Source organism: Pogoniulus pusillus, chromosome 17 (assembly GCF_015220805.1).
Source record: "Pogoniulus pusillus isolate bPogPus1 chromosome 17, bPogPus1.pri, whole genome shotgun sequence".
NCBI lineage: Eukaryota > Metazoa > Chordata > Aves > Piciformes > Lybiidae > Pogoniulus > Pogoniulus pusillus.
Window position 1 is genome coordinate 24,335,525 of NC_087280.1, and position 9,455 is coordinate 24,344,979.

At 54.0% G+C, this 9,455-nt stretch overlaps 1 long non-coding RNA gene across 1 annotated transcript; it reads left to right on the forward strand.

Moving 5' to 3' along the window:
- Nucleotides 1–679: 679 nt before the first annotated feature.
- On the forward strand, nt 680–9,248 carry LOC135183198 (uncharacterized). Its single transcript, XR_010305453.1, has 2 exons — nt 680–974; nt 9,040–9,248. It is a non-coding gene; the product is annotated as an uncharacterized LOC135183198 (long non-coding RNA).
- The last annotated feature ends 207 nt before the right edge of the window (nt 9,249–9,455 follow it).

The following is a 9,455-nucleotide window of genomic DNA, read 5'->3' on the forward strand; positions in this document are numbered from 1 at the left end:
TGCAGCAGCTGAGGTCTGAGCTCCCTTCCAACCTGAGCCGTTCTGTGAGACAAGCCCAGAGCCACTGCCCCAGGAGCTCTGCACAGTGCCACAGGACATGCAGGGGCTGAGGCTCTCTTCCACCACTCAGCTGCCGCACCTGGAGCCGTGTTTAAATCACCTGTTCTGCCATGGCCTGGACAATTCAGCCTGCCAGAGAGAGTTAATCTCAGGTCGCTGGGGGCCCAGGCAGCACACGCAGACCCTCCGCAGCGGCAGCAATCAGCTCTGCAAACTCAGGTGCTGAGGTTGCAGCCACTCTGGGGCCAAGCCCAGCCAGGGGGTCCAGCTGAAGTGAGACCCTTTCGAACCTGTACATCCCAGGGAGCAGCACCAGAAACAGTTCACTGCTCTGCCAAAGCTGATTTTCAACCCAGCGCTGCTGTGCTTTGTGGCTTAGGCTTTTTTCGTTCCTTGCTGCTGGGTGCTCTGTGTGTGTGGTTGTTTTGGCAGTGGTGGTGAGTTTGGGTTTGGTGGGTTGTTGGTTTTTTTTTTGCTTGTTTGGGGTTTTTTTGTTAGTTTCGTTTTTGGTTGGTTGGGTTTTTGTTCGGTTTCCTCTGCTTTTTGTTGTTGTTGTTATTATTGTCTTCTTTTTAATTCCCTCCCCCCTCACACGCTTTAAGTCCCCTTTGAGGCCAAACTCGCGGCCGGTGTGCGCAGCTCTGCCTTTTGTGAGGCTGATTGCTAATTGAGAGCAGCAGAGGCTCTGTCCCTCTTGTGCTGCCTTTAAAATATTCATACAATTAAAGAGCGCTTTGAAGTGCTCTGGAGTTGGATGCACTCTGCTTCACTTTGGGTGATCAGCAGATGAGAATGGAAATGTTTTAATTGGATTTGGTCCTGAGAAAGTGTGCCATGTCCTTGTTGGAATTTCCTTGCCAAGGGATACTGCACCTTCTCCTTGCAGCTCCCGGCAGAGGGGACCGTGATAAATGGTGAGTTTTAATCATCTCTGCTTTGGAGTGAATTAGGGAGGAGGGGCAGGGTTTTATTCACTGAGCTGTGTGACTCCACAGAGAAGGATTGAAACCAAGGAGGGAACGCAAATATATCTTGGCTGCAGGACAGGTTTGGACTCGTTTGTTTGTTTGTTTTGAGGGTTTTATTCTTGTTTTGGGATTCTTTTTCACAGCAGTAAAAACTCAAACCATTTACTCCAGCTTCTTGCAGCTGCATAATGAGCTGCCGTTTTCTGCTAAAGGTCAGAGCAAACCTTGCTGCTGTAAAGCAATGGCTTAGGCACTTGGAACGCCTGTGTGCAGGCACAAGAATGTCCTCCCTTCGCCCCACATCCATCCCAGCTGCTGCAGAAGTGGAATGCAGGGAGCCGGGGCCAGGGCAGGTTGCGCCGCTCCGGCAGCTGCCACCGGCGGTAGGTGACAGAGGCTGAAGTGGAAATGTGTTGTGCTGCTGGGCGGCTTTTGCTTTGACACACTCATTTCAGATCCCTTTACAGTCTCTTTTCACGCAGCTTTCGCTCCAAATCGCCCTCTTCCCAAGCTTTGTTGGGTAACAGCTTGCTGGTGCCCCACCTCTGGCACAGCTCAGGAGCAGCCGCAGCTGAAATGTGTGCAGCTTCCCCTCCTGGCAACAGCAAAGGTTGATGCTACCACAGAAAGATTTGCTCTGCCCAAGTCACAGAGAGGAGAAGGCTCCCAGATGACCTTATTGTGGCCTTTCAGTCTCTTAAGGGGGCTACAGGAAAGCTGTGGAGGGACTTTTTAGGCTGTCAGGGAGTGATAGGACTGGGGGCAGTGGAGCAAAGCTGGAAATGTGTAGAGTCAGCCTGGATGTCAGGAGGAAGTTGTTCAGCATGAGGGTGATGAGAGCCTGGAATGGGTTGCCCAAGGAGGTGGTGGAAGCCTCATCCCTGGAGGTGTTTAAGGCCAGGCTGGATGAGGCTGTGGCCAGTGATCTAGTGTGAGGTGTCACTGGGCATGGCAGGGGGGTTGGAACTGGCTGATCCTTGTGGTGCCTTCCAACCCTGACTGCTTCTATAAATGGTCTGGGTTGGAAGGGTCCTCCAAAGGTCATCCAGTCCAACCCCCTCTGATCAGGCAGCAGGGACATCCTCCACTGGATCAGGCTGCCCAGGGCCCTGAAGACATGTGTCTGTGGCTATGTTTCTCGAAGTGTGTGTGTATTTCAGTCAAATTAGGTGTAGCTGGCACACAGGGAGGTGAGGCAGTTGGTGATGCTCCTGGAAGGGGGCTGGCATTGTAAGAACGCAGGAGTCCACTTCCTCCACAGCTGAAGCTGCAAAGCTGCAGGCAGTATGAGCTCTTCTGCCTGCCTTTAGCCACCCAACCAACTTGCCCCTCCAGTGGGTATTTCTGTGGCACTCTCCTTCCGCTGCAGGTCTGATTTCTACTGCTATTTTCCCCTCTCATCTTCCAGCTCCTTATCTGTCCTTCCAGATTCATTACCTCTCCCTTCCTTTCCCTTCCTTCCTTTCTTCTCCTGCTGCGTTCCCATTTCTAGTGATTTATTTAATGTTTTGTCTCCCAATGTTTATATCTGCAGAGTGAGCTGGGTTTATGTTCCCCACCCCCCAAAATGAGTCCTGTAATTTATTTTCTGCACGAAGTTAATGCTCAGTGCTGCTGAACAGCCTCTTGTGACAGCGATGCACACCGATAGCGTCCCTGCCGTGCTGGCGGCCGCACGTTTTGGCTCAGTCAGGACTGGGTTGTGCTGCAGCTGCCCCGGGGGAGTAGATGGCTGGGATAGGGCAGAGCCATTCTGAACCAGACCAAGTATTCCTCCCTTCCCAGCTCCTGCCTTGGGCAACAGCAGTTAACGGATGCTTAGAGCAGGAACCAGGGGAGCATCAGAGCCCTCCTTTAGCATCCAGCTCCTCTTCTTCCTTCTGTGGTTTGCAGCCTGACTTCCTCAGCAGAAATTGCATCTCCATCACCACCCCACTTAACAGCCACTACTCGGCCTTCCCTTCCTGGAACTCGGCTACTCAGTCTGCGAATTTACCCTTTTGTCTTCCCCAGTCCCCTGGCAGAGTCGCTCCACCTTGTTATGCATGGAGGGAAATAGTGTTTCCTTCTGCTTGCTGGGAACCTGCGGCCTGATCATTTTGCTGGGTACCTCCTAGCTCCTGAGGTGTGGGAGAAGGCCAGAAAGGTGCAGTGCTGGGTTTGTGGCTGCTTGCAAGCCTCAGTTCACTGTCAAGAATCTTTGTCTCCTCCTGAAGGCAGAAACACCTCACTGCCAGCTGGGAACTCAAGTCCATAAATGCATGAGCGTTGGCAAGGGGGAGCAGGAGGGCTGCAGGAGGTGCATAAATCACCCAGGGTATTTTTCAGTAATGGCATCTCTCACCATATTCATCTCCCTTGAGTTTATTCCTCAAGCCCTCAGTACATTTTGACATTCAGACTTAATCATAGCTCCCAGTCAAAGCACACAGCACAGAACTCTCTTGGAAGAGAGCTGCAGCTCCCTCCAGTCCAGACCTCGGATTGATAGGGGCTGGGCAGAGCCCAGGCTGGGCAGATGTTGTAGATTATGGCACCCTGATGCTAGCAGTTTCACAGCAGCCCTGGGGAGCCCTGCTGACAAGCAGCCCAGTTGCTGTGATGCCTGTGCCTGGGTGGGAGCAGCTTGGTGCTGAGCAGGACACTCCTGCTTTCCTCTCGCTCTGCATTGGCACAGCTACCCAGGGACTGGAGTAAGGCATGGATGGAGGTGGCCCAGTGGACTGCAGGAGCACTGCATGGGGGCCCTGGCTCTTGTCCTGCACCCCTGACAGTTGGCTTGGGATTCTTTGGGATTGCTTCCTGAAGTGGCAGTGAGCAGTGGGAACTGTTCTACCTCAAGGCAAACGCTGAGGCATGTAGAAGCCAGAAGGATCCACATTCTGCCTTCAGGACCAAGATGTGATTCCTTGAGTCTGGATGTGAGACACCTCTGCCCATGGTGGGGAGGTTGGAGCAGATGATTGAGAGAGTGATTAGCTTTGGAATGGGCTGTCCAGGGAGGTGGTGGAGTTGCCATGCCTGCAGGTGTTGCAGCCAAGCCTGGCTGGGGCACTTAGTGCCATGGTCTGGTTAGTTGGGCAGGGCTGGGTGCTAGGTTGGGCTGGAGGAGCTTTGAGCTCTCTTCCAACCTGGCTGATTCTATGATCTCTAAGGTCCCTTTCAACTTCAGCCATTCCATGCTTCCTGTGCTCTCTGTCTGGGTTTTGCTGAGGACAGGTTTGCCCTTTTTTCCCATCATGACAGGACCTGGCAGGGGTGTGCTGCATATCTCCTGTTTGATTGCCCAGCAGCTCTGAGCTCTGCTGATGGTGGCAGAAGACCCAGAGGGAAGAGCAGTGGGTGAGGAGCAGTGCACTCACCTCCAGTTTACCTGCAGAGAAGGAATACTGTGATACTGTGAATAGAGAGCAGGGTGAGGAGGCGATCTGCAGTGCTTTGTGTGCAGGAACACAGGAGCAGCACAGCAGGTTCCAGCTCAACACAAGGGGGAACCTCTTTCCTGGAAAGGCCCCAGAGCCCTGGCACAGGCTGCCCAGAGAGGTTGTGGAGTCTCCTTCTCTGGAGCCTTTCAAGGCCTATCTGGATGTGTTGCTGTGTGCCCTGAGCTAGATTGTGTGGTCCTGCTGTGGCAGGGGGGTTGGACTGGATGAGCTCTTTGGGTCCCTTCCAACCCCTGCCATCCTGTGAGCCTGTGATCATTTCCCATTGCTGTTGTGTAAAGTATCAGCAGTCCCAGTATGTGCTCCCCAACATTCCACTTGTGTCAGCAGCGATGAGTTTCAGGCACAGAAGTGACCCACGGTGCCAGCAGCTTCTCTAACACAGCAGGTAATTACTGGGTGCTCCACCCAACTGACAAACTGTCCTCTGGGAAGCCTTCATACTTTGGCTGGGAGTGATTCTGGAGCTTGCAATGTCTTTCATCTCCTGCTGCTGTTTAGGGATGAGAATTCTTTTCAGGAGTGGCTCAGGCTAAGGATCCACTCTGTGAAGAGACTTGCCCAATGGTGGGCACCCAGCTCAAAGCTGGGGTGACACACACAAAGCTGTGTGCAGCAGCATGGGAAACCAGTTTAATTAGAGCTGCTCTCTGCCCTCTGTAGTCCTGGTCTGGCACGAAGCTGCAGCTCTCAGCCTAGGGCAGACAGCAATTTCCTTTTGACACAGCCCTGCGGAGAGGAGCATCCTCAAAGCTTCATAATGTAGCAGTCTCTGGCAGAGACAAACTACACAGGGCCCTTTCCCCAGCACTGCCTCTTGCCTGTGCTGGAGTTTGCTGCAGAACAAGATAAAAAGTCCTCTCGGCATCAAGGACACAATCTCCCTGGCAATCCAGTCCTTGCCAGCTTGAGGAGTGAGACCAGATGTGCTTTGTTACTCTTGAAGCACTGAGAGAAGCACTGAGTGCAGGGTTATTAACTTAGGCAAGTTGTCCCTCCGCTGAGGACCATAAATAACCCACGCCAGGCTCTCTGCCTGACTCCCCACCCCAGCTCCCCTGCCCGTCTGACTCGCAGCCAGGAGAAATGCTCCTCCTCACAGCTGTCCAGAGGATAATTTTGGGCAAAAATGTGATGAACTTGGCTGGAACCACCTGCTGCTGCCTCTCTGCTTCTTGTTAGCCCCACACAGCTCTTGGCATTAGACTAGGAGCAAGGCAGGGTGGAGGGACTGGACTGCAGTCAGAGACTATTGCCATCTTCCTGGGGGCGGCAGCCAGCGATGTGAGCACTGAGGCATGTTGGTAGAAGAGCTCAGTGGTGTAGCAGAAAGGATTCCAGGCTGGCTGTGCTCTGTGAGCTTACAGCAAGTGCAGGCCATAGCTTTAGCCATGTGTGTTTGGCATCTGAAAGAAGCTCCCTTCAGCTGGTGAGGATGTAGCCAGGTGGGGTTGGGCTCTGCTGCCAGGCAGCCAGCAACAGAACAAGGGGACACAGCCTGAAGCTGTGCCAGGGCAGGTCTAGGCTGGATGTTGTTAGGAAGTTGTTGTCAGAGAGAGTGATTGGCATTGGAATGGGCTGCCCAGGGAGGTGATGGAGTGGCAGTGGCTGGAGGTGTTGCAGCCAAGCCTGGCTGGGGCACTTAGTGCCATGGTCTGGTTGGTTGGCCAGGGCTGGGTGCTAGGTTGGGCTGGCTGAGCCTGGAGCTCTCTTCCAACCTGCCTCATTCTAGGACTCGTGAAGGTTGATGTGAAAGGGAAGAGAATAATCTTCTCTCCAAGATAAAGTAATGGCTTAAACTTCAGGAAGGAGCATTCAGACCGAGTAGGATGAAAACCTTTCTAATGGCAAGCACGAGAGCTTCCTGGGGAGGTCACAGGGATTCCACAGCTGGAGGTCTTCAAGCAGAGGCTGGATAAATATTTATCAAGAGTGACACAGCCATGGCTGAGCTTTCACAGAGAGCAGAGGAAGCAAACTGCTGAAATGCTGAGCCTCTTTCCAGGCTTTTGATTCCATGAAGTAGCTAAGCAAAGGCTCATTCTAAATCAAACCAAAGAACATCTCCTCCTTCTGCTCCTGGTGCTGCTGCTGTAGGGCACAGAGTCAGGAAATGAATTACCTGTGCCAGGAAACGTGAGCTGATGAGAACAGGGCTGAAGATGCTCGCACAGCCTGCACAGCTCAGCTGCGCTTCCCAAGTGGGTTACTGCCAGGTACAGCCCCAGCAGTATGGCACTCAGGGCAACAGGCAGGCAGAGCCCTGTGCTCAGGCACACTTCTTTCTGATGTTGCCCTTCTGGGGTGGCTGAACCCCCACTTAGGAAACACTGCCTGCAGAGATTTGGTTGTTTGCTGCCCTTTGCCCCTTCTTGCCCTTTTAAGCCCCACTTTGGCTGCTGGGGGTCCTGCATCCAGCCCCTTGGCCTGCTGGCACCTCACCTGCTGCAGCTGCCCCCTTTTGGGGCATGGGCAGCCTGGGTGGCATGGGCAGCCTGGCCACAGAGGCTGAGACTGATACCACAAAGCAGTTCCTGTCTCTGCCATAGAGGAATGGCTGCTGTCTGGACAAGAAGAGGCAGGACCCCATTGGACTGCCTCTGGAGCAGGCAGAGACGTACACTTGACATCTTGGTCTGTCCTCCTGTCCTGGGAACCTGCAGCTGCCTGCATCTGGCCCAGCACACATCCTCCAGCTCTCTGGGGCAGCTGGACCACCTGCTGCCCAGGGAGAGCAATTACCCAAGTAGAGAGGAGCTGGCTCTTTCCCTCCGCTCCCTGGCCTCTGAGGTGTGGGTGGCAGGGTGATGGATGTGCCCCACAGTACAGATGGCTCAGACTCCATCTCCACTGAGCACTCCTGCCCAGAGATGCAGGAGGTGGTTTATTTCCAGGGAGCTGGCACAGTAAAAGGCCTGTGGAAATTCACTCAGCTATCAACACTTGTTTTTGGCCATGGTTATTACCATAGCAGATGAGGCTGCCTGTGACCCCAGGACCATTCATCTCCTTGAGCTGTGAGCACAGGCTGAGCTAACTGCGGTTTTGCTGCTCTTTTGCCATGGTCCCAGCTGCTCACCAATGGCTCTTTGTCTTGTCTCTGTTGGTTTGGAGCCAGCTGCTTCTCATCCAGATCTTCTTTCACCTGGAGCACAGCACTGCCTCAGCAAATGCATGTTGCTCAGAGACCTGAGGGGAAGAGAGGAGCACTCTGGGGTCAGCAGAGGGCTGAAAACCTGGAGTGGCTTGCAGGTGCTCCTTTCAGCTGACAAACAGCTCCTGCAAATGCTGTCCCTGCTGCAGGCCATGGATAGCTCATGTGCCTGCTCAGGTTCTACCCTGCCAGTGGTTCTGACTGGGGATGGAAACCATGCTGATTTTCTGGCCATTGGGCTTCACGGTGTACCTGTGTGCAAGGAGTCTGTTAGCAGTGAAAAACAGCCCAGGATGGTTGGAGGGAATGAGCTGCTTCTTAGTGAGGAGCAGCTGGGAGAGGAGAGGGCATGGAGTAATATGAGAGAGTGACTGGCATTGGAATGGGCTGCCCAGGGAGGTGGTGGAGTGGCTGTGCCTGGAGGTGTTGCAGCCAAGCCTGGCTGGGGCATTGAGTGCCATGGTCTGGTTGGTTGGGCAGGGCTGAGTGCTAGGTTGGGCTGGCTGAGCTTGGAGGCCTCTTCCAACCTGGGTGATTCTATGACTGAGTGTTACAAAATTACAGATCCAAAGGCTGAAGTGAACTCAGAATTGTTTTCCACCGTGTCCTGCCACACAAGGGAAGAGCTGGCATGGGAAGGGGGTTCCTGTGAGGTGCTCCTCATGCTTTTGTGAGCTGGAGTACTTGTGTGGTGTTTGGCTGTGTGGTGGTAGCCACCAAAGGTTTGCTTGGAACAGGAAAGAAATCACCTCCTCCAGCATCCAGGCAGGAGCACCCCAAAGGGGCCAGTACTAACCCAGCTGGGTCAGCTGCCAGCAGAAGCAGCAAAGTCTGTGCTGTGTGGATGTGGCAAACACCCAGATCAGAAATCTCTAGGAGAGGAGCCTCCAAACTCTGCTGTGCTCAGGTGAAAGTCAGCTGTGGAGGCTGAGCAGATGCCATGAACGGGTGGGTGGATGCCCTACCAGCCAGCATGTGTGACGGGAGGGCAAGCTGGGGGCTCTTGCTGAGCATGTGTGGATCTGTGCCACGATGGGTGCTGCTGAAGCCAGCCTGGCATCTCAGACTCGATGAGGCCCTGAGCAGCGTGGTCTAGCTGGAGGTGTCCCTGCTGACAAGATGACCTTTGAGAGCCCCTCCAGCCCAATGCAGTCTGTGAAGCTGTTCTCCATTTCACAGCACAGACAGGCAGAGGGACCCCTGGTTTTGGCTGGCCCTTCTCAGGGTGCCTGTGGCCTCAGTACCACGCTGCTGCCAGTGGGTGAATTCCACACAGGCAGCTGTGCTGCTCTTATTCCAGTGGAGAAAAAACCAACCCAAACCCTTCCAGCTTCAGGCTGCTGCTGTGGTGCACAGCTCTGCTGCTTGTGCATTCCCTGCCTGAATTGCTCTCTGGGATGTGTTAATTCCACAGGCCTTTGTCTGCTGCTCTGCTTTCCTCTCGCAGAGCTGGGCAAGAACAAATAGCAGCAGCGAGGCAGCGTGCGGCAGGATGAATGCCCTCCACAGAACAACTGCTGGGACTGTTGACACGAGAGTTTGTAAGAGGAACAAGAGGCAATCTGCTGATGCTGCTGGTTTGCTGCCTAACTTGTGCTGTGCCTGACTAAATGTTGTGCCAGAGCTCTGCTGCTTGCGGCTTGCCAGTGCCCCACTGAGGACTAAGTGGCACCAGCTAAGCTCTGCTGTTGAATCTCCAGGTGCAAGGTAGGAGGCTTCGCCCCTCTCTCTCCCCTGCCTGTCTAAACGATGCCTTTACAAAGCACAGGCATGAAGTGAGGCCTCAGCCTTCTTTCACAATATTCTGCAGTTAGGAAAGGCAGGAGAGAG